We start from the raw sequence: 26,707 nt of genomic DNA on the forward strand, positions 1-26,707 counted from the left end.
TATATTACCATGGAGATCTAGCCTGCTAAAAAGAGAACCAGCTTCGGATGACCGGAAAGCCGGAGTTTTCCCTGAATTTAGCCGGCTAAGCGAAAATCCTGCTTCGCAGTATACCCCCCAGGGCTCCCTGTTTGAACTGGTCCCGTTTCTCCCCGCATCGTGATAACTCTCACCTCAATGACAGAGAATCAGAAAGAAAAAACAGAAATATATTGAGGTGACTTAATAACCATCATGTAATCAAGGGGCGTCTGAAAGACACATTTACTCATTGATATATATGTAGATATACCAGTTTTGGTTTCACATGATGTGTAACTCTTCTCTCATCTTATTAAAAGTACATCTTATATCTGGTATGTAATGAAGGAGTAGTATAAAGTGACATCAAAGGAAAATACTTCAGCTAATACAACTACCTGCAATCTGTATTTGAGTAAATGAACTTTATTTACTTTCCAACCATGAAAAACTGTTTATTTTTGTACCGTTAACTGTTGCTGTTATCTGAAATGTATAAACCTCATTCAAAGAGAGAAGAGGTCGTTTCCTTCCATCAGAAACATTTAACCAGTTTCTAAGTATTGTTTGTTTCATTTCCAGCTCGTCCTGTCTTTGTTTACAACACAGACTGCTAGCTCTCAAGCTAACCAGGGTTGCTAGCTGTGGGTACCTGGCTGCAGTGAGATTTTGATATTTAATTACACATATGCGCACTAAATGACTGCTATCGTGTCAGCAGCGGGACCTTAGCATATATATAGGATATACAATATATACAAATACACAATATTGGACACAGACTGTTTCATTCATTGAAGAAAGCCAAACACATGTTTGTTTCCACTGTTTCATTGTGTGCAGAGGCCTGTCGCGATAAGCAAACAGTTGACTTATCGCTCCAATACACACCTCAATGCTTTATATTGTAGTCTATCCATTTGTAAGTGATGTTTTTGCTGCTGCTCCATACGCTATACAACCATAGTCTGTTGTGGACCTCATCATTGATCTGGAAATGTCTATTAATGCTTGTTTGTCTGCGCCCCAGTTGCATCCAGCTACAGCTCGCAATACATTTAATACTTTTTAGCATTTTGTTTCCACTTGATTAATATGCATTTCCCATGTGTATTTGCTATCAAACCACAGTCCTAGGTATTTGAACTCATTCTCCTTTGTCATTGGACGATCATAGAGTGTTAGCTGTTGGCCATCAATCTTGCGTTTGTTTGTAAATACCATGTAGCATGACTTGCTTTCTGACATTTTGAATCCAGTTATATGACCACCTCTCCACTTTTTAATCGCTCTAGCTTCTCCATTCGTTATAGGGCACGTCTTCCCCTCATCCACAGAGCCCCATCCTCTGCGTGTAGAGCCCATTGGATGCATGAGTCTCAGCATGTCAACATGTCGTTAATCATGATGTTAATAATATTGGACTGACTGCACTCCCTTGGGGAATACCGTTTTCTATTTCTAAATAATTGGAAATATCTGCTCCAACCTTTCCTCTAAATGTCCTGTCTGTTCAAAAGACCCTTACCCAATTGATCATTCTCCCTCCAATACCCATTCTCCTCATGTGATCAGTAGCCCCCTCCATGTGATCAGTAGCCCCTCCTCCACACAGAGTCATACCCCTTTTCAATGTCAAAGTACTCTATTGCCATTATCTCTTTCATTTTCAATGTTTTCCCCACGTCAACTACTAATTACTAATATCCAGAGCTGACCTATTATCCTGTTCTCCTTCACCTTTTCATTCTCTGCTAGTAACTGCTGTTTTTTCTGCCTATGGATATCACTGAGATGCTCCCCACTATGTACTGCTGCAAGTGTCCTTCCTAACATACCTGCCTTCTCTTATCTGTCACTGCCAGCCTCTCCCCATCAACCAAAGCTGGCATTTTAATGGATTCCTTTCCCCACTCATCTGCTGAAACATGGACCAGACATCACCTGGTGTTACTCCTCTGCCAATGGTAGAACAACATTCTCTCCATGTTCTCTTGTGTGTATTTTACTGTCCTTCGAGCAGCTGCCCTTTTCCTTTGATACTCTATAACATTATTTTGTGTCATGTTTCTTTAATTCACTAAGTGCATCGTTTCGCTCTTTAGTAGCCCTGCTGCATTCCTCATTCCACCATGGCACCACTTTCTCCCTACCCTTGGTTGTTGCTTTGGGTATACTGTTCTGGTAGAATGGTAGAACACAACTCTCTCCATGCTCTCTCAAGTGTCCTTCCTCACATATCTGCCTCTATAGTATATGTTGCGTTATGTGGCTTGTAATGACCTCTGTGCTTCCCTCTGATGTTAGCAGGTGTACCGACTCCTCACACCATATCCTACATTTCCCCCAATCAGCTTTAGCAAAGCACCACCTGGTTATTACACCTCCTTCCTGCATATATACATTATTATTAATTTTAGTAAGCACTGGATAATGGTCACTTCCTACAGTGGAGTTATTCAAACAAACCATTCGCATGTAACCAAACAGTTTGACACTAATGTCAGATCCAGGCATGAGACTTTCCCCTGTGAACATCTACTCTTGTGCCATGTCCATCATTAAGGCATGCTAGTGTTCTTTCCTCCAGCATTTCTTCCACTATGTTTCCGTTACTGTCTGTATGGTTGCTGCCCATAGACGGTTGTGTGCATTGAAATCACCACACTAAACTTCCTTCCTATGTTTATTTTCTGCTATTTCTTTAAATATATCAGTGGTTAGATTTGGACATGGGTTGTATAAATTGATTATCCTAATGTTATCTTGTTTTCTAGGGTTGCAGATGTCCACTATAATACAGTCTATACCATCAGGAGATTGCACCTCCCTCTATGCCACACCATCTTTGAGAAATGACTGCAGGATCTCAGGTCTGCAAAGTGGACAGGTAGGCGAGAAAGGCTTTTTTGAGTCTCAGAGACCAAGGTCCTGTACACTTCGCATACATTGACTGCACGACTTCAGGTCTGCGATGTGGACAGTACACCTCAAATACATCACTACACAACCTGGGGTATTTGAAGATAAGGGAATGACATGTTTATAATATGCTGAAAAACACAACAAATATGCAGGGTGACGAGTCTGTTTCTAAGGCCATTTTATTTTTGGTAGTCTGATCATTTCAACAAGAGAATAGAGTCAAACTGAAAACATCGTAAATATGTTCCAGATACATGAAGCATGTGAACAGTGAAACTCGCTCATGGACTTTAAAGAGCCTGTGACACGGTTTTCCCCCATCATCCAAACCCATCAATTTGAGTACATATTGTCCCCTTGAAAACCGTTACTGAACTGATTTTGGATATTTGTACTTTGATAACCATTAATCTGCCTTCAATGTTGACAATTTTCTGGATCTTCTCGCGGATTCTTCAAGTCCCGCCAAATGATGGGTGACGTCATTGCGGGCACAGCGCTCCAGCTGCACCGTCCAGGATCCCAGCATCTGCATGTAAACCTTTATATATATACAGTCAGATGTAAACGCACGACGGCGCACACAGCAGCAAGCTCAGACAGCGATGACAGGTTAATGTTGAACGTGTCTGAGAGCTCATATGAGGCTGAAGGATCGGTTTATGTTGTATCTGTTAGAAGTTTAGGAATGAGGTGCGTCAATATGGGCGATCATATGGTCATGTAGCCAGTGGTGGACTGGGACTAAAAATCATCCCGGGACTCTCGACCGGCCCACTTCGGTACCGCTAGTAAATTGTCAACGGGGGGAGTGGGGGATGTCAGGGTGCTGTAGATAGTAAATGTAAATATGTAAATATTTGTGTCACTGCATCCTGGTAAAATACAAATATAATGTATAATGTCTGTGTCTTTGACATTAGCGCTGCTAGCCACCTGTGCCCTGTACTACGAAGCCAGTTCAACAGACCCTGGATATGTTTGAGTAACAAACAAACTAACAACAACAAACTAACAAACGAGATCTCGCTAAGCGGTCCTACGACGCTGGTTATCAACTCGGTAAATCAAGCCAGGGTTTCTCTCTCAAGCTGAGAGCGCGTTCACGTCTAAGACACGCGTGGATCTGACTTTAATTACATTTGTCTCGAGTGTTTCGTCAACATAATGTGTTAAATAATACTTCTGCATCCAGTCTGTGACACTGTGAGTGTTGCACGGCCAGATGAGGCTGGAGAAGCTGACTCAGATAAGGAAATATATGATATATTATGATATTATATGATCGATGATCTGATTGATGATGTAATATGAATGATAAGTGCGACACGTCGGCGTCTTCTCTGCATGGCGGGCAGCCTCAGGTAAAAGAAGTTATTTAGCCTTCTCAAACCTGAGCCTCACGCGCCGCCTATGGGGGATGTGCTAGTTACTTATCCGACCGGCCCACTTCGGTACCGGCCCATCGGGATTCGTCCCGATGGCCAGTCCGCCACTGCACCCAGCCCACGTAAATTGTCAACGGGGGGAGCCTCGCTGCGGGGAAACGGTGGACCTAGTGTCCCGATCGGAGTGGGAATAATAATAATAATCCGTGCATTTTATCCATTAATTTCCCCAACATTGTGGTAAAAAAAACACACGTTTAATCCATGTTGTTGGTGTACTACAACTACAAAAAGCATCGGTTTGTTTTCTCATCAGGAAATGCAGACCGGCTCAAACAAACGATTTTTAATCATCATCCTCACTCACCATTTAATGTATCACATGTTCGCCGAATTGACATGAAAGCACTAATAAATGTAGTTTCATCCACTTGAGTTTACAACCACAAAAATAATCGATTTGTTTTTATATCACATCGGACGGGAGGAAATTCAGCAGCTCTCACTACCGATTTTTAATCCTAATGTAATCATCATCTTCACCACGATCATTTATGTTTATGTTTGCCGAATTGACATGAAAGCACTGACAAATATGAATATACTGTAGTCAACTTCATTAAAACGTTATTAACGTGCCTAAACTCAGTAATTCACCATTTCTACGCATGACAACACACTTTGTCCGTGTTTGGCTCTCGAAGCGTTCCCGCATTGACGTCACTTCCGGCTTCCCTCAAAACTTCAAAATGAGTCAAGGAATTTCCCCGCGATGTTCGAAATTATTGATATTTAACGGAACGGTATCGCTTTTTCTTTTTTAAACTGACGGTTCGAGATTACTAGTAGCCCAATATTTCATTGCACAACAGTTGTTGGGATGGTGTCACAGGCTCTTTAAGGTGAATACTTTAAGAAAAGGTTTTCCCACACTCTTTGTAGGAGCCATTTTATGGGTGCTGTTGGTGTCTCAGTTTACCTTATTTATATGTATAGTGCAATATTATTTTAGAACACTTGGTGGCGGGGTTTATAAAAGGGGTCATAGGTCACAGGAGAGGAAGAGGACACAGGAGGGAGAGCATACCGATTCTACCAGACGGCCAGCCCCAGCAGTTGCTCATACTACAACTATTGACACCGTGTACTTAAACATTGGTATGTAAAGCAAGAAAAACATCATTCTAAAACTGCAACAAAAGACCGGAACTTCATATGTTTGTGTCTGCGTCAGGATCACTCTAAACCCTCCTGTGAAGTAATGGCAAAAATATATAGGACACTGGAACATTTAACTGCCATTACATTAAGTGGAATCGTACTCTATGAGTGAAACTGGACAATATAAGAAACATATCGCATTGGATTAAGGATCGTTTTCACCGATCAAACAATTGGATTACTTCACAACCGACACAGTCATCCCGGATCGGCTGGACAACACGCCACAATCAGCTGGAGATTGTCACCACCTGCGCTCACCAAGACGCGAAAGGAGAGGCCGAGAACCAAGGCTGGGAAAGGGGCCGGGTATGAGCAGCATTCAAACTGGATCGTATATTGGAATCATAAGCTGCATCGGAGAATGGCTTGGATTTAATGCTGCAATAATGTTAGCTGTTTGAAACAGCTGTCGGCAGACGGACAGCCAGAAAACGAAACTTAAAGGAACAGTGAACATTATGCCTGTCAATTCTGACGTTATGTCAACAGATGGCGCTGTTCGGATGGGATCTGTAATGGAAAAATGGATTACCCAACACAAGGCCAATAGATGGGAATTGTAAACTGTGAAAAAACAAAATATGCTTAATTGCGGCTCCTACACTCTTAAAACCACTATGGTTTTTCTCCCGAGTGAACACGAAGATGTGATTTGAGATTACTTGATTGAGTGAAAGTTTTCCCACACTCTTCACACCAGTACGGTTTTTCTCCAGTGTGAATACGTTGATGTATTTTGAGATCACCTGATCTAGTGAAAGTTGTCCCACACTCTACACATCTGTAAGGTTTTTCTCCAGTGTGAATATGGTGATGTGATTTGAGACTACTTGATTGAATGAACGTTTTCCCACACTCTTCACACCAGTACGGTTTTTCTCCAGTGTGAATACGGTGATGTGATTTGAGAGCACTCGATGTAGTGAAAGTTGTCCCACACTCTTCACAGCTGTAAGGTTTTTCTCCAGTGTGAATACGTTGATGTATTTTGAGATCACCTGATTGAGTGAAAGTTGTCCCACACTCTTCACAGCTGTAAGGTTTTTCTCCTGTATGAATACGTTTATGTGATTTGAGATGACCTGATTGAGTGAAAGTTGTCCCACACTCTTCACAGCTGTAAGGTTTTTCTCCTGTATGAATACGTTGATGTGATTTGAGAGCACCTGATGTAGTGAAAGTTGTCCCACACTCTTCACAGCTGTAAGGTTTTTCTCCAGTGTGAATACGTTGATGTGATTTGAGAGCACCTGATTGAGTGAAAGTTGTCCCACACTCTTCACAGCTGTACGGTTTTTCTCCTGTGTGAATACGTTGATGTGATTTGAGAGCACCTGATTGAGTGAAAGTTGTCCCACACTCTTCACAGCTGTACGGTTTTTCTCCTGTGTGAATACGCAGGTGGCTCTTTAAATTTCCAGATGTTGTAAAGGATTTGTCACATTGCTGACAGCTGTGACGTCTCTCTCTTCCTTTCGGTTTCTAGAACAGACGGACAGAGAAAGAGAGAAAGTCAATCTAAAAAGCATAAATACACAAGTTAACACAGTAAAAACTCACTTAAAGTGGACCTATCATGCTATATTTGAACAATATATTGTAGGGCCATACCTATATAAAGTATATAAATATAGTATCTTTTTCCTGCATTTTAGCCACGCCTCATTTCGCTCCATTTGCTCTTTCCAGCGCTGTTTTTGTAGGGGGCTGATTCTGTGAGCAGCAGCTGACCACGCCCCCCTGCAGGAGAGGGGAGCATGCTCTGAGATCAGCTGCTGGGCTGAAGCGGGGAGAAGAGGGGGAGAAAAAGAGATCTCCGTCCACCGTGTTTTATTCTTATAGAAGTAAGAAGAGAAGTAACGGGGCAGAAACCCTCCTTTTTACGCAGCGGTCCAGACATAGACATAAAACGGCGACACATATTCAGTGTGCAGTTCCTTTGGCATTAGGGCAGGGATATCTAGATACTTTCCAAGGTTTGACATAATGAATTGTGCTACTTTTAAAGCAAGGAGCGATGTTTTCAAATCTGTAATCAAAAAGCTCCTCAAAAAACCCTATCTTAGCGGATGCATGTCAATTTAAATCAATACATACAACTATAGCAAAAGAGCCACAGCGGAGAATAAACAGAAGGGCAACTATGGCAACCATGCAAGGGAAGTCTTCTTCGCTGCTTTTGTGGCAGACTACAGCGTCACTTACAGGCCTGGCATATGTACTACAGCGTCTCCAGCGCTTTCGAGCGGCAATGGCCGGCTGTGGCCCAACCTCTCATTCCCCTGATAGGTGGAGAATTGACCAATAGCCGTAGCACCACTTTACTGACGTCAGTAAAGTGTTCAAATCTGGATCAGTCTGTATCAGATCCGTTGCAGCCCCTTTTTAAGAGATTTGGGTATGGAGGAAAATAGAGAGGGTTGTGTTTTCTGACACTTGGTGAGTTCCCTGGAACCCGGGGACACATATTCATGTAAAAAGACGTACGAAAGTGCATTTTGCATGATAGGTCCCCTTTAATATAAACCTTGAGTTAACAAAATACTACTTATCAACAGTTTGTGTTTATTATATTTGATACAGTAATACAGAAATATTCTAACCAAAGTATATACCAGAGGTGGGGGACTCGAGTCACATGAGTTGACTTGCCTATTTTTTGACTTGAGACTTGCTTGACTAACATTGATAAAAGACTCGACTTGACTTTGACTTGGTATTCATGACTTGAGACTTAGGCTTGAGACAGATGACTCCAAAGGACTTTACTTTTTAAAATAAAATATTTGCATTTGTTTTTGTATTGTACGAAGCCCCTAGAGGGCAATGAAAGAAAAAAAAGAGAGAGAAAGGAGAAAGTAGGAAGTGGATCGCACAGGAGACAGCCGTTTCATTGCAGACTGTTATGTTTATGTGGGGAAATGCATACATTATTTGAGATATATTTCAAACTCGGACTTCCTTTTAGGGACATTTCGGCCAGGGGTGTAGAGTTATTTGTTCAAGCACCGGATCGGCAAAACAGGAGAGTCTGTGCACCAATCTGCCTTGACCTATGTATTCATGTCTGTGACTCTCACAGTATATGCTGCCCACAGCTGCTTCATAGAAGAAAACCTCCTTCACTTCATGAAATCTCTGCAGCACCAGGAGGCAGTAACGTGTAACTCAGCAGAATCTGAGAAGAGCAGCAGCTGCAAAGAGCTGTGGCTTCACTGTGTTTCCCTTAATTAGAACAGCTAACGAGCGACCGCAGGCTGCTACGTTTTAACCACACACACACACACACACACACACACACACACACACACACACACACACACACACACACACACACACACACACACACACACACACACACACACACACACACACACACACACACACACACACCTGATTTATTATTTCGGAGCCCCACTCTCCATTGTTGTTAATGTTGAAAATAAAACTCTAGTTTCATAACCACTGTCTTTTAACTGATTTAAACTGGGTTATTCATCAGGATTTCGTAGGACATGACTTGCTTGACTCTCACCCCAGTAACTTGAGACTTGCACATGTATGACTTACTCCCACCTCTGGTATACAGGAGACAGAGGGAGACGGCCTCCTGTCACTGCGAGTCTCAGTATGCTCCGTTCCTCTTGCGTTTTGTTTCTTTGTGTAAACTTTGTTGTGTCTGTATGAAACGTCATTTTTGAGAGACCATGCTTTTGATCCTGTGGATTACATTTGCCTTCTGCAGACCATGTCTGGCCATTCAACTTTCCAAGACACACCTGAGTGACAGCACGAACAGGTATGGTGAGGAGCCCCGGCCTCTGCGCTGCTACAGACGCGAGGCTATGCTAGAGCTACAATGCGATCGGCCTCCTACGAATACACCAAGCCATCTGTGCTCTTCGTTATTGGATGAAATCCCTCGGGAGCAGCTTAGAAACACCAGGAAAAAGAGTTGAGGAAGGAGGGGAGGCGTTCAGAATACGGCGGAGATTCAGCCGGCCACCACTTCCTTCCATCATTCTCACAAACCTGCGCTCATTGCGCAACAACGTGGACACACTAAGGACATTCACAAGGTACTGCCATGAATTTCTCGAGGCCTCTTTATTGTGTTTCACGGAAAGTTGGCTACAATCTACGATGCCTGAATCTCTCTTTGAAGTACCCGGATTCACCCTTGTTCGAGCAGACAGGGATGCGAACTCGGGGAAAACCAGAGGAGGCGGTGTTTGTGTGTATATTAATGATCTGTGGTGCCGACCATACTCCGTAAAATGTAAAACCTACCATCCCAACGTAGAAATTCTCGGCATGACGTCAAGACCCTTTTATCTGCCTAGAGAATTCGGGTGTATTTTACTGTTTGTTGTTTACGTGCCTCCCAGCGGCAGAGGAAACTGTGTTCACGAGCTGCAACTCAGCCACCCCGATGCACCGGCAATAGTGCTCGGGACATGAAGCAATGTCGCCTGGAGACTGTGTTACCTGGGTTCCAGCAGTATGTTAGGGATCACAGCAGGAAAGATAATATCCTGGACAAATGCATTGTTAATGATAAAGGAGCCTATGTGTCTAAATACAGACCACCAATACTGAACTCTGATCATAATGTTGTGAATATGATACCAGTGTATAAGACCAAACTCAAGGGAAGTCAACCAGAAAAGAAAGTAATAAGGACATGGACAAATGAAAGTAGGGAGCAGTTGAAAGCCTGTTTTGATTGGACAGATTGGGACATTTTTCAGGAAGGTTCACCAGATGAAATAACTACTGTTACCAAAGACTATATTAACTTCTGTGTTCCCACTAAAGAAATACAAATCTATCCAAGTAATAAATCATATGTGACTAAGGACATTACAATAAGTTATAAAAACCAGGAAAATAGCTTTCAAAAACAAAGACTATGGAGCACTTGAACAGACAGAGAGAGAACTGAAAGTCAAATTGAGGGTGGAAATGCTTTTAAAGCCAAAGACCCCAAAAAAGTGTGGGACACCATGAGAACTGTGACAGGAATTACCTCTTCAGCTAAACCTATTGTGACTGACAAGACATACTTGATCCATACCAATGTGCCTATAAGCAAGGGGGTGGTACTGTTGCTACTCTGGTTCACATCATCACTAAACATTTAGATAAACGTCACACCTATGCAAGAGCCCTCTTCCTAGACTTCTCAGCATTCAACACAATACAAGCAGACATCTTGGTGTCAAAAATTGCCAAAATGGAAGTAAATCCATACCTGATTTACTGGTATGCCGCTTTCCTCACCAGGAGAGAGCAACTTGACCAAACCCTGTCATCTGCCATCACAACCAATGTAGGGACCCCAGGTCTGCGGGGGTTCAGCTGTGCTCTTAGCTTCTTTTGATGACTTTACTGAACTGCTGTCTATAGTGTGTTTTGACTTTGACCGTCTAGTAATTGTTGGTGATTTTAACATCCATGTTGACAACCCCCAGGACAGAGGGGCTAAAGAACTGTTTTGTGTTCTTGATAACTATGGTGGGGACCCTCTCATGAACATCCAACTATAGGCCCATCAGTATCTTACCCATAGTATCCAAGGTATTTGAGAAATTGATTGCCAAACAAATCAATCATCTCAACAACAGCTACTTTCCACTGCATCCAATGCAATTTGGATTCAGGGCTAATCACTCAACAGAAACAGCAACATGCTTCTTCGTGGAGAAAGTTAAGGCATCAATGGACAGGGGTGGGGTTGTGGGGGCCGTGTTCCTTGATTTACGGAAAGCTTTTGACACTGTTAATCACAACATCTTATTGCAAAAAATACTCAACTTAAATGTTTCTATAGAATTCACCAACCTCTTTAATTTGTATCTTTCATCCCGCTCACAATGTGTTCAAATTGAGAACCATAAGTCTAGAGCACTATGTTTGTCAACTGGAGTACCACAGGGCTCTGTATTGGGCCCAATCCTGTTTAGTATTGTTACGGCTGCTGCCTTCCGGGTCGTCTTTATTGTGTTAATCTATTTTGTATGTAAATGAGCAGTGCGATTGCCCTGACGTCATTGGCTGCCATCTCCTGGTCCGCCCCCTGAGGGTTGTGATTGGAGCACGCCGGGCCTGACTTCAAAGCCTGGGGACAATCATCACTCTGGAGGCTCTGATGTGGGACAGACGCTACTTGGTCCTTAGACCTGAACTTGTGTGCCCATCTCCGTGTGATATTGTGTGTTAGTAGTGTCTAGAGTAGCTTAGTTAGAGGTTAGAGTGGTTTAGAGTAGCTTAGGATTTTGTGACTGTTGCCTTTAGTTTAGCTGTGTTTTTGTATGGATTATGTGTGTTAGTTATACCACTTTTAAAGTGAGGTTTAGTTTAGTTTCTTATTTAGTGCAATAGTGTTTATTTCCTTGTATGCAAATCGACTCCTTTTGTTAGAGTCCTCCCTTTGTTTGGTTATTATTCAACCTGTGACAAATTTGTTTGTTCCAGGCTGCATGCCTGCCATTTTGTTTACCTCTGCTATTTAAAATAAACCCATTTATAATTATTACCAATTCCATTCTGGTGTATGTTGGTTTCCTCTACCCTAGAGGGGGACGTAACAAGTATGTACATAAATGATCTGCCTTCTGTGTGTGGAGAATGTGATGTATTAATGTATGCTGATGATACAGTTGTTTTTACTCATGGCAAAACCGCAGAAGAGGCTGCTACCAAGGTCACTGATGTGTTGGAGAATATTACATCCTGGCTTAACAATAATTGTTTGCAACCAAATGTCTCAAAGACAGTGTGTATGTTCTTCTCCAAGGGCCACAGCATTATAACAGAGCAAGATGTTTTCTTTTCTGGAAGGAGACTTCAGGTTGTCTCGGAGTACAAGTACTTGGGAGTACATATTGACACAAACCTCAATTTCAAAACCCATATCAAAAAGGTCTGCAATAAAGTAAAGTGCAATCTGTCAAATTACAGATACATTAGAAACTTCCTATCATCTGCAGCAGCTGAGCTATACCTTCACTCAATGGTCCTCTCCCACATCTACTACTGTCTGATCAGCTGGTGTAATGCTCACTTTACAGCTCTAAGGCCACTGGAATCACTGTATAAACAAGCACTCAGAACGTCAATCACCATCTGGCAAAGGGACTATCGGTGAAAACTAGCCTTTTGGCTAATTCGAGTACTTTTACATGTTTTTAATATGTTGATTAATGTACACTGTCCCTTGTTTTAAATAAATAAATTCAATGGACTGACTCAGCATGTGACGGAGCCCACGCACAATAAGGGGCACACTCTGGACTTAATGATCTCAAAGGATCTGAATATCTCTGAGGTTGTGGTGACGGATGTTTCACTCTCTGATCATTGCTTTGAGAGCTCTATTTCTGTTCACACAAATGTTCAAAAAGAGGTAACCACAAAGCGATATTTAACTGAAAACACTAGGGAAATGTTTACTCAGAATGTTTCTTCCACACTTGCCCCTGCTAACATCTCAGTAAATGAGCTAGTAGATCATTTTAATTCAAAAATAAAAAGGTTATCGATGCCATTGCTCCAACTAGGGTAAAGGAAGTGACTGGGAAGAAAAGCTCTCCATGGAGAAAGGCCATGACCGTGAGAGCAGAAAAAAGAGAGTGTCGAAAAGCTGAACGTAGGTGGAGAAAAACAAATCTCCAGGTTCACTTTGAAATCTACAAAGAGAGACTTGGCTTTTATCATTTGGAATTGTAAATTGCACGACAGTCTTTCTTCTCCGACATCATTGCCAAAAACAAAAACAATGCACGTGTCTTGTTTGCTACCGTCGACAGACTAACAAACCCCACAGTGTCAGTATCCCCCCATTCAGAACATCAGACAAGCAGTCAGTGCCTCTGCATCAGGTACAGCAGATGTGTTGTCCCTGTGTCCACCTAACATCAATACAAACACCATGACACAGTTCCATCAGATTAATGATAAAAACCTAGACGACATTATTCAACTTCTGAAATCCTCCTCCTGCTGCCTTGATATTATTCCAACAGGGTTTTTCCAAGATGTTTTTCCTTGCATGGCCTCAGATCTACTTCACATATACCTCATTCACACCAACGGTGTTTCAGGGCCGGTTCGGAGCTGGAGCTTGAAAAGCACCGGGTTTTCCTCTTCACACCGCAGTGGAGCAGCCTCTTAGCTCCGGAATCCGGTTCGTTTCAAGCACCAAAAAATGTCCGGCCAGAGCAAAAGCACCGCATACGTCACACTTACGTCGAGGCGGGATCAACTCCTGAACAACAACAAAAAGCCCGCGTTTTATCCAGTTTGTACAAAACGATGGAGAAACTTAACAAGCAGCAGTGGTCCACTGAAGAGACCAGCTACCTACTGGGAATCTGGTCTTCTGAAGAGGTACAGAGGAAGCTGGAGCACAATCGGCCATTGTTGTTGTTGTCAGTGTCAGCTGTGAGGGGTTTCCACGCGGTTTGGCTTTATGAAGCAGGCACGCAAACGGTTACATCATGGCGCAAACGATGACGCAATGACGCAATGACGCAATGACGCAGCACCAGTCGGACTCTGGGCGGTGTGAAAAGAGCCAGAGCTAAACCGAAGAACCGGTTCTGAACCTGAAAAGCTCTAGCACGGAGCTTGAACCGGAGTTGCGTTGGTGTGAATGATTGTGCTGTTATGTTAAATGTTTGTTGTTTGTGTTTCATGTATTGTGTCTGGATACTTGTCTGTTGATGTTTGGACATGGAGCTGATGTGACGCAAGTCAAATTTCAGACTTCATCTGACAAATAAAGTATTATCGTATCGTGAATCAGGTCATAGTAAACAAGTCTCTTCACTCAGGTGTTTTTCCACAGGCTCTGAAAACTGCAGTCATTAAACCGCTCTTAAAAAAAGAATAATCTAGACGCTTCAGTAATGAACATTTACAGGCCCATATCAAACCTCCCATTTCTAGGTACAATCATTGAAAAAGTAGTTTTTCAACAGTTGAGTAATTTCTTGCATTTAAATAACTGTTTGGAACGCATTTCCACTGCAGGGCCTCGCACGGCTTAGTACAGTATAGTTAGGCCTTGGTAGGCCAGGCTCACTTTATGCTACGTTTCCAATACAGTTTAGGAACTGGGGCAGGAACTACGGTTGCAAAATTCCAGGAATTTTCAAAGATGGAAACTTTCCACGGGAATTTATGGGAATAAACTGGGAATTTTCTAAATGGAAGGTTGGCTCTTCATAGGGAACTTAATTATAGTTGGAGAAAGTACATTTTAGCATAATCTTGACTGCAACAAACAGATGCCATTCAAGTACACTTGAATATCCATGCCATAGCACAATGCTTACTGCATGGCTATTGAGACCACACAAAGGTTCGCAACAGGCTCACAAATGTTCGAGTGGAAAAACTGGTTCGCATTCGGCAAACCTAAGGCTCTTTGAGCCGGACACAGAGCCATCCTCAACAAGGCTGGACAGTGACACTGAAGAGGAAGAGTGTGATGTTGATGAGGCCCAGGAAGAGCCCGTTGACTGAAAGGGTTTAGTCAAAATGCAGAGGATCGCTTGAAGGAAGATTTGCATGTTTAATGGGACTTTGTGGAGGGAGAAGGGCTCTTTTCATTTAACTTTTTTGAATGGGACTTTGTGGGGATCTTTGGATGGGGGGTGCATTTTTGTTCATTTTTTAATGAGTGGGGTTGGGGGGGATGAGTAACATTTAACTCAACATTCCTGTTTTCGTTGTTCAATTAAACAAATAATTGTTCAATAAAATAATTAAAACTTGTTCTGTTCTACTTTTTTTTTTTTTAAATGTAAAAAAAAAAACTCTAATGGGACATTTGACACAGTGGCGTTTGGCAAAGCAGAAAAAGAACACTCAAAAAACCCGACAATATTAATCTGAACGAGAGAGATGAGTTATTGTTATTACAACGTGACTTTTATTATTGAGCAACTCCTTTTATTGGGTCATTTTATTGGGTTAAGTACATTGTCAGAATAAGTGAGAAATGGATGTAACTTCTGTTAGACAGCTATCATACATGCTGAAGAAATATTGACTGAATGTATGCAATATGTATGGCATTCATAATTTATATCTAATTACATTAACTGTGAATATCCTTCATTTTATTTCAAATAACAAAATATTTTATTAAAGATATTTGAGACGTTTATGACTCGCGCATGCACGATGCAAATCGGGCAGCCGTCTAGACGTCAAATGTCCTATTAGAGTTGCTGTATGGAGTTGTCAAATATGGCGGACCTTCTCACACATGCGCACTGCAGATAGGGCAGGGCTGCAGATCGGGTAGAGACAATGTGAACCACAAACCAACATCAGCCGTTAGCTGTTAGCCCTCAGAGCTCACAGCTCCTCATATCTGTTCAGAAACTAGACAGAAGTTAAACAAGTACAAACCACAGACTGTCTGTGTCATGGCGAATACAGTCGCTGCTTTATTTATGTCTGTATAGGGCGTTCCGAGCTGAATAAGGGCGTCAAATGAAGGCAAGACGCCCGCCTGGCGGAAACGCTGGAATTAGGAATATATTGTGATGAAGTGCACACTGACCTGAGCTCCAGGGGTCTCCTTCTTCTCCTCCATGCTGCTCATCAGCTGTCCTGATGAAGACCACAGAGCTGCTTCATTATTAATATAATACAAATATTTAGATATAATTCATCATAAACTGTCAGCAGTGAAGAGGAGGAATTCAAAGAGTTTATTCAATGATATGTTCTATTTCTAGATGCTTATATGTAGTGTTTTATCACACCATGTGCAGTGCCTTGTCTCATCTATGCTGCTGTGACGTAAACATGGTCCAAATGGATCCATTTGGTCAATGTGATGCTAAGCAGAGGAGAACATGATAGAAAGGTCAGATAGTTATTAACCTTACATGCACATGACTTACATACTTGTGTAACAAACATCCAGTATAACACTACCTAAACTATACCTTTCATAAGGTGCATATTTATTCATAACTTCACATGTATGGAAATATTTAGTGGGCGGGAGCCTTCAGACACTCTAGAGGCTTCTCAATACTCAAATTTCCCCTCCTCAACTCCTCGACTCCTCGGTCCTCCGGTAGTGACCCGGAAATGAATTTCAGCGCGCCATTTTGAAGGACGTCTCATTTCTCTAAATGGACACCGAGGACCGAGGATCGAGCGTCGAGGAGGCTCTCTGGAGGAGCTATAACCGAGGATACACTGATGGTTCCTCCACGGCTCCTCCGCGGATGCATTTCCGGGAACGGTGGGGACTTATCTCAGCCAATGACAGCTCTGCATGCATCCCCTGGATATTATTTTAGAAACTGCTCTCATCGCAACGCGATGTTTACAGTGAGAACAGCTGTGAGGTCCTGCAGAAAGCAGAGCAGTGTGTAAAATATATATCACTCAGTATAACAGACCTACTCTCTTTATTTGCTTTAGTTTAGTAGATATCTACAAAGAGTCGATATTTTTCTAAGACCATTTAGTGCTTCACATAATAAAATACACAACGGCTGTAGCCTGATTATGCGTTAGGAGCTGTAGGTGTGTGTTGTACAGTGTCGGTGCGTGTTGTACAGTGTGTAGGTGTGTGTTGTACAGTGCGCAGATGCGGCGGACAGACGGGTCTCAGTTGGTTTGGTGTCCTCTGCTTACTTTTAATACTTGCAAATACAACTTTTGGCCCGTAATTTCAATTCCCCATTTCAGCGACCAGAGAGAGGGGGGGATATATCCAGTCTCTGATTGTGTTACGTTATTAAGTGCTCTCATACTTTAAATTGCATATATTTATATAAATATATTTGTGTGTGTGTGTCCGCATCTGTAGCCTGGTATTGTCTCATTATACCGCACTCTCAATGAATTAAAAGTGCATATGTGGGGGAACAATGTTCAGCTGATCTAACAGAGATTATAAAATATGACAAAACACTCGACAGCTGATGCAGCTGTTGCCACGTAATAATGAACGGACGTCGCTTTAATATGACCGCTCAGAGGAGAGGAGTTCTCATTTCTTTAAACGTCTGCTGCTTCCCCTCCTCTCTCCTCGGTCCTCCGCTCGCATCTCCTGTGGGCGGGTCTAAGTATCGAGGAGGGGAGTCGAGGAGGGGACATTTGAGTATTGAGAAGCCTCTAGTATCTCACTCGCACCATTTCCGTGTCAGACCACGTTATCCCCAATATGGCGCCGCGCGGGGAAAGCTAAGCTAATACGCACACACATTCACTCTTTTTAACATGTAAACAGCGCTACAAACACTCCACACGCTTAGTGGGCCGTCACACTATATACGCGAACATTATGGGGGGGGTTCATATGATTTGTGCAGATTTTACCAACCTGTAATGAGCAGGTGAGACAGGAGCAATGAGGACAAGGGGTTATTTGGTTTCCTTCCAGATTGCTTCTGAGGAAACACCGGAAGTCCGTCCCTCTAACCAGTCCCCGGAACACAAACGTTCCGCCACACTACCAAATGCACTGCTCAACCCCGCCAACGAAATGAAAATAGACAGATGTACAAAACAAAGCCATATTTCAACTCCAAACAATAATAATTCTTATATCAATGTGGTCACACATCCCAGGGGTGCCACATATACAGTATTTTCTGTAGCCTATATTGTGTATTCTTTAAATACTCTAGTGCAGGGCTCTCCGACACGTCGATGCTACCGGTAGCTCGCGGGCAGCTTTTCAGTAGCTCGCCACTCGATTATCGATTAGTAGTAAGGTTGCTTATTGATTTTTCGACCGCGGCTCGACAATAACGTTTTTTCATTTAGAATTGTTTCTGTCACACGAATATCAAATTGGTCGGTGACGCAGAGATAAAGGAACAAACGTGACAGCGGCACAGCGACACCACACACGGAGCAGTCTGCTTTCTCCACTAACACCAGTCCAGAACCAACAGCAGAATGACCCGCTCTGAATCAGTCCGTGTCGCTGCGGCTCAGACACACAGGGAGGGATTTGTGTTTTTGAGAAACACTCGTTATCGTTATGTCAGTTTTTTGGTGGATTCAATCAAGTCTTTGATTGCAGAGTATATGAATGTCCTCTTGCTATTTTCAGTTGATAAATACTTATGTACACACTTATTTTACACATGTGCCATAAGATGCTTGTCAGGTGGTGGTGATGAAGGACATGTGTGTGAATTCTCAGTGAAGTACTATGTGGGCCATAATAATATGTGAGACATTGTCGTTTTCTTGGACCTTGATGTGAAGTTAAGATTTTTGATAAGCTTTAGGTATTGCAATTTCACACGTGTACAAAAGTATAGCTTAATTCAACTGATGAGTGCTCTGTGAATACATGTAATGTGATGGAAGTAGCTCCTGGCCACTTTCATTTTATCAAAGTCGCTCTCAGATGAAGATAGGTTGGAGACCCCTGCTCTAGTGATATGTGTCCTGTGTGTATACTTGCTGCTAATGCTTCATTTTTATTATATCTTATTGCATCTTTTAAATATGTTTAACTCGTGTAATGCCTGAAAACACTTCTGCTGTGACACATTCATTTCCCAGTTTAAATAAAGTATATCTATTTATCTAATGAGCTAAACCGTCGCTTAGCTTAGCGTTAGCTGCTAACTGAAGAACCCCATTCATTTCAATGGGAAAAATGCTACGTCACGGTGAATGGTGATGCTAATAATAGTTAGCATACATTTAAAACCATATCTATGGTAAAGAGCACCAACACAACAACTCAAACCGTCTTAAAGACAACTGGTGTAATAAATAACTAACATAAAGTCAGCTGAGCATTACAAATCAACTGTTACTCCCCCAGAGCCGAACTGGAATAATAACTGTAGCTGTTAGCCGATAGCCGTTAGCTGTTAGCCGATAGCCGTTAGACGACAGCTTTTTAGATGATAGCTTTTAGACTGTAGCTGTTAGCCTTTATTTAAAGATAGTTTGAGAATATTTTTGGCGCACATTTTAAAGTTTTTTTTGTGAGTTTCTTTCGTCCAAGATTATAGCTGTTGTGTTAAATAAGATAACTACTGATTCGTGATTAACTGTAAGCTAGTGATGTTACGTATTGCGCCGAGGCTTCGGAGCGTGTGTCGAGTAATCCCCGAAGCTTTTTGTGAAGCAAGTATCGAGACTTGTATCGTTTTGGGCCAGTGACGTCATCGATGACAAGCGAAGCCTCGCTGCCTGTCGATACCACGTGAATGCTTCAGGAACCCATTCAGATCGGTTGAACCATAGATATATATATAAACACTGGATACAGCGTGGGAGGCGGGGCCTCATTCATTCCTATGAGAGTTGCTCATTGGCGCATGATGATAAAATGGCCCAACTTTTGAGTAAGTGAAACGTCACAGATTACCCGGCATGCCTGAGACAACCTGATCTCACCAGAATGCGTGACTCCACCACGACTCCTTAACACCACAATGCGTGGTGGAGTCACGAACTTTGTTACATTTGCGTGTCGGCACCACGCAAACAACCCCTATGTAAAGTGAATGAGGCTCCTTTGTCGTGGTGCACACACGCATTTCTACAACGTGCATTGTGTGTAATGCAACTGTTATTTTTATTAAATTAGTTAGTTTTTAAGGAAGGCCAGAGCTTCAGCTGTGTCAAATAGATTGTTCCCTTCAGTTAACGTTATTTAAAAGATAATGATCATGTCCCCTGTATTGTATTACGAGCGTCCATTCCCATTGGATAACGGAGAATTTTACACCCGGAAGTAAGTAGCCTATTCTCCTTACTGTCGATTGATTTTACAGTGATATCTGCACTACTCATCAACTAAAAAACACCAAATTGTCCTTGTTAATTACACAACATTGATTGGTTTGAATTGTGTGCAATGCTTTTGTATTTTCCCCCTTCGATTCGGAGAAACAAATATATTTTCGGAGTTTTTGGACGGCAGAAGACACTACACTACCCAGAATCCTCAGCTATCGTTTGGGACTACACCATGTGCTTAGCTTGACAAACCCCGTGATCAGTCCTCAACCTCTGTGATTGGATGCGCGACGTTTACACAGAGCGTCCAAAAGGACTTTGAAATGGATTGAAACCCATCGACGGCACACTATTCAAAACAGGAATCGAACGTGTCCTACCCCCCTCCCCCCCTTAGGTCACAGGCTCCTCCAACAGTGCTACGCAATAAAACAGATGCACAGAAAAAATAGTGAAATAGTGCAATAAGAGTCTGTGATTGAAAAGTGATTGGAATATGATATATTAGATACATAATTTCTAAGTAGCAGCCAGATGAATGTTATTTCTAAGTTCAGGTGTTTAATAGTCTTCTGGCCTGTGGGATGAAGCTGTCTCTGTGTCTGGTGGTTTTAGTCCGAATGCTGTGGTACCGCCTGCCAGACTGCAGCAGACAGAACCGTTTGTGGCTGGGGTGATGGTGGTCTTTTATAATCCTGAGGACTTTCTTTAAGGTTAACCTGGTATTTTTAATCCACTACATTTATTTTAGTTACTTTACAGATTTGGATTAATGATGTGAAATATAAACAACCCTTAAATCAGACTTTAGTTACACCTGAATGAAATTCAGTGAAGGTGATTGTCAAGTGCCAACAATCAGGCAAGATATTTGATAGTTGGTTGCTTGAGAAGACTAAATATTTATCTGCAGATCCGTTTAAAGCATATTCATTACTCGTTATTCTCTAATAGTTCATTAAAGACTGTATATAATTGCTATTTTGCACATCCCTTTCAAGATTTCAATATTTTCTAAGGTTTATTGACATATCATATACACAACAGTGTAGTTATGCAATGAATGAACAACTTGGGTCACAGGTTCATCAACAGTGCATTACAAGACATCTATCAATGTGTGTATACTTCCACCATTACACTGTCGTATTCTGCACATTTCTTTAATTAAAGCCTTATTAGTTAGCACATCCTCCTATCAGGCACTAAACTGTTTTACTCTAGATATCATTTGAGTATCTTCTTGATATTTTCTATTCTATATTTATATAATTGACCTTCTACTTTCCCACTATTTTGTATGTACTCTTAATATTTTAATGTTTTCATAAAATATAACACATTCAAAAGTGCGTTACAAAAATGAAAGACATTAAGAAAAAGGCATTTTAAACAGTCATTAAAAAGCAACACAATCTTCCTGCATTGCAATTACTCTAAACGTGTAATAACGTGCTTTAACCAGTAGGTGGTTTGGGTTAAAAGCATAGGTTAAAAGGCTGTCAAGTTTACAGTGTTAACAAAATAAAATATACTGCTGTTTCCGGTTTAGTTTACGACGAATATTATTTTGTTATTGTTTTGATATTTGTAACACAAAAGCGATGGAAAAAACCCATAGCAACCAAAAAAAGATGGTCTTAACATGACCCAGTCGTCTAGTAGTTAATAAAAAACAATAATATCAAAACAAAATATTACTACTAACTTTATTGTGAAATTAAAACAGAACGGTAAAAGAATAGTTTCCGGTGTATTCTGGTGCCCGATCTCTGTAGATAAATAAAGAACTAAGACAGATGTGTAATATTTAATGCAGCCAAACCATTTATTACAATGCATTCATGTGATGACTATCAAAGAGTAAAGTAAGCACTGCTGAATAAAGTATGATTTTCTCTTTTACGAAACGTTTTTTTCATATGGAATGCAGTTGGAGGTCAACCAATCAAAGAACTTGAGGACTGATCACGGGGTTCATGGTGTAGTCCCAAACGATAGCTGAGGATTCTGGGTAGTGTAGTGTCTTCTGCCGTCCAAAAACTCCGAAAAAATATTTGTTTCTCCGAATCGAAGGGGGAAAATACAAAAGCATTGCACACAATTCAAACCAATCAATGTTGTGTAATTAACAAGGACAATTTGGTGTTTTTTAGTCGATGAGTAGTGCAGATATCACTGTAAAATCAATCGACAGTAAGGAGAATAGGCTACTTACTTCCGGGTGTACAATTCTCCGTTATCCAATGGGAATGGACGCTCGTAATACAAGACATGATCATTATCTTTTAAATAACGTTAACTAAAGGGAACAATCTATTTGACACAGCTGAAGCTCTGGCCTTCCTTAAACACAAACTAATTTAATAAAATTAACAGTTGCATTACACACAATGCACGTTGTAGAAATGCGTGTGTGCACCACGACAAAGGAGCCTCATTCACTTTACATTGGGGTTGTTTGCGTGGTGCCGACACGCAAATGTAACAAAGTTCGTGACTCCACCACGCATTGTGGTGTTAAGGAGTCGTGGTGGAGTCACGCATTCTGGTGAGATCAGGTTGGCCTGAGAAGTACCCGTATGTGCGCTCATATAGCATGCGCAACTTTAACCAAAATGCTCGTTCACATCAAGCACGTAAATTTGCGTACACGTAACAGCACTGCACGTTCATGACCACATGGTAATGGATGTTATTATGATGGATTTGATATTAACGAGGCGGCAGTTAGCAGCTAGCGACTAGCGGCTAGCTAGTAATGATGCTAATGTGAACATCAATCGTTATATACAAGTGGTCATGAACACATCTGTCCATCAGACAGCTGCTGTGCCTCCTGTCATCATTAATGGACGTCTCTTTAAAATGACCGCTCAGAGGAGAGGAGTTCCCATTTCCTCTCTCTCATCGACTCCTCTGTTCGCATCTCCTGTGGGTGGGAAAGTCTCGAGGAGAGAGGAGGGGAAGCAGCAGGCGGTTAGAGAAATGAGAAAGGGCCCATGTGGCATGACTTGCTTTCTGACATTTTGAATCCAGTTATATGACCACCTCTCCACTTCTTTAATCGCTCTAGCTTCTCCATTACGTATGGGGCACGTCTTCCCCTCATCCACATAGCCCCATCATCTGCGTGTAGAGCCCATTGGATGCATGAGTCTAAGCATGTCAACATGTCATTAATCATGATGTTAAATAATATTGGACTGACTTCACTCCCTTGGGGAATACCATTTTCTATTTCTATATAACTGGAAATATCTGCTCCAACCTTTCCTCTAAATGTCCTGTCTGTTCAAAAGGCCCTTACCCAATTGAACATTCTCCCTCCAATACCCATTCTCCTCCATGTGATCAGTAGCCCCTCCTCCACACAGAGTCATACGCCTTTTCAATGTCAAAGTACACTATTGCCATTATCTCTTTCATTTTCAATGTTTTTCCCACGTCATTACTCACTCTTACTAATTCCACATCCAGAGCTGACCTATTATCCTGTCTCTTCTCCTTCACCTTTTCATTCTCTGCTAGTAACTGCTGTTTTTGCTGCCTATGGATATCACTGAGATGCTCCCCACTATGTACTGCTGCAAGTGTCCTTCCTAACATACCTGCTTTCTCTTTATCTGTCCCTGCCAGCCTCTCCCCATCAACCAAAGCTGGCATTTTAATGGATTCCTTTCCCCACTCATCTGCTGAAACATGGACCAGACATCACCTAATGTTACTCCTCTGCCAATGGTAGAACAACATTCTCTCCATGTTCTCTTGTGTGTATTTTACTGTCCTTCGAGCAGCTGCCCTTTTCCTTTGATACTCTCTAACATTATTTTGTGTCATGTTTCTTTAATTCTCTAGGTGCATCGTTTCGCTCTTTAGTAGCCCTGCTGCATTCCTCATTCCACCACTTTCTCCCTACCCTTGGTTGTTGCTTTGGGTATAGTGTTCTCTGCTGCATTTAGTATATGTTGCATTATGTGGCTTGTAATGACCTCTATGTTTCCCTCTGATGTTAGCAGGTGTACCGACTCCTCACACCATATCCTGCATTTCCCCCAATCAGCTTTAGCAAAGCACCACCTGGTTATCACACCTCCTCCCTGCATATATACATTATTATTCATTTTAGGAAGCACTGGATAATGGTCACTTCCTGCAGTGGAGTTATTCAAAACAAACCATTCGCATGTATGAACCAAACAGTTTGTTACGTCCCGACTAGGGAAGAGGAGAGCAACATACACCAGATTGGAATTGGTAATAATTATAAATGGCTTTATTATACCAGGGTGAAACAAAATGGCAGGCAGGCAGCCTGAAACAAACAAAGTGGCCACAAGGGCGCAAGTTTACATAAACAACCAAACAAAGGGAGGACTCTAAAAAGGGAGCCTGTTTACATACAAAGAAATAGATACACTAAATAGTAACTAAAACCCTCACTGTCAAAGTGGTACTAACTAAAGAAAAGGAGGCTGTAAAAAACACCGCTAAACTAAACAATTACCGTCAACTTAGAGACTCAGATACTCTAATCACAGTCACATCTAATCATATCACACTACAAAACACAGACCACACCATTTAACCACAGACCGAAGAGCAAGTAGCGAGAGGCGTCTGTCCCCAGGCTTTATAGTCGTCTCCAGCAGGTGCGCGCCGGCTGTACACTGCGATTGGAGTGCGTCGGACCCGGCGTGCTCCAATCACAATCTTCAGGGGGCGGAGCAGGAGATGGCAGCCAATCGCATAGCTCATTTACATGCAACACACATTAACACAGTTAAGAGGACGAGGAAGGCAGCAGCCGTATCAGTTTGGCACGAATGTCAGATCCAGGCATGAGACTTTCCCCCTGTGAACATCTACTCTTGTGCCATGTCCATCATTAAGGCATACTAGTGTTCTTTCCTCCAGCATTTCCTCCACTATGTTTCCGTTACTGTCTGTATGGTTGCTGCCCCATAGACGGTTGTGTGCATTGAAATCACCACACCAAACTTCCTTCCTATGTTTATTTTCTGCTATTTCTTTAAATATATCAGTGGTTAGATTTGGACATGGGTTGTATACATTGATTATCCTAATGTTATCTTGTTTTCTAGGGTTGCAGATGTCCACTATAATACAGTCTATACCATCAGGAGATTGCACCTCCCTCTATGCCACACCATCTTTGAGAAATGACTGCAGGATCTCAGGTCTGCAAAGTGGACAGGTAGGCGAGAAAGGCTTTTTTGAGTCTCAGAGACCAAGGTCCTGTACACTTCGCATACATTGACTGCACGACTTCAGGTCTGCGATGTGGACAGTACACCTCAAATACATCACTACACAACCCGGGGTATTTGAAGATAAGGGAATGACATGTTTATAATATGCTGCAAAACACAACAAATATGCAGGGTGACGAGTCTGTTTCTAAGGCCATTTTATTTTTGGTAGTCTGATCATTTCAACAAGAGAATAGAATCAAACTGAAAACATATGAAGCATGTGAACAGTGAAACTCGCTCATGGACTTTAAGGTGAATACTTTAAGAAAAGGTTTTTCCACACGCTTTGTAGGAGCCATTTTGTTTGTGTCTCAGTTTACTTTATTTATATGTATAGTGCAATATTATTTTTGAACACTTGGTGGCGGGGTGTATAAAAGGGGTCATAGGTCACAGGAGAGGAAGAGGACACAGGAGGAAGAGCATACCGATTCTACCAGACGGCCAGCCCAGCCCCAGCAGATGCTCATACTACAACTATTGACACTGTACTTAAACCTTGGTATGTAAAGCAATAACACATCATTCTAAAACTGCAGCAAAAGACCGGAACTTCATATGTGTGTGTCTGCATCAGGATCACTCTAAACCCTCCTGTGAAGTAATGGCAAAAAGATATAGGACACTGGAACATTTAAACTGCCATTACATTAAGTAGAATCGTACTCTATGAGTGAAACTGGACAATAAGAAACATATCGCATTGGATTAAGGATCGTTTTCACCGGACAAACAATTGGATTACTTCACAACCGACACAGTCCTGCGCTCATCAAGACGGCGAAAGGAGAGGCCGAGAGCCAAGGCTGGGAAAGCGGCCGGGTATGAGCCGCATTCAAACTGGATCGTATATTGGAATCATAAGCTGCATCGGACAATGGCTTGGATTTAATGCTGCAATAATGTCAGCTGTTTGAAACAGCTGTCGGCAGACGGACAGCCAGAAAACGAAACTTAAAGGAACAGTGAACATTATGCCTGTCAATTCTGACGTTACGTCAACAGAAGGCCAATAGAGTGGCGAAGTCCCTCCCCTTCCGGTGGAGCTCCATGGCACCTTATTTTGAAAAAATTATGTATTGAAGTCAATGGAGAGACAAAGATTATCTTTTGATC

General features: G+C 42.0%; 1 pseudogene; it reads right to left on the reverse strand.

Moving 5' to 3' along the window:
- Positions 1-4,569: 4,569 nt before the first annotated feature.
- Positions 4,570-26,707, reverse strand: part of LOC117442254 (zinc finger protein 729-like) — a 144,808-nt pseudogene continuing 122,670 nt past the window's right edge.

This window comes from Pseudochaenichthys georgianus, unplaced genomic scaffold, assembly GCF_902827115.2.
Source record: "Pseudochaenichthys georgianus unplaced genomic scaffold, fPseGeo1.2 scaffold_400_arrow_ctg1, whole genome shotgun sequence".
NCBI classification, from domain to species: Eukaryota; Metazoa; Chordata; class Actinopteri; order Perciformes; family Channichthyidae; genus Pseudochaenichthys; species Pseudochaenichthys georgianus.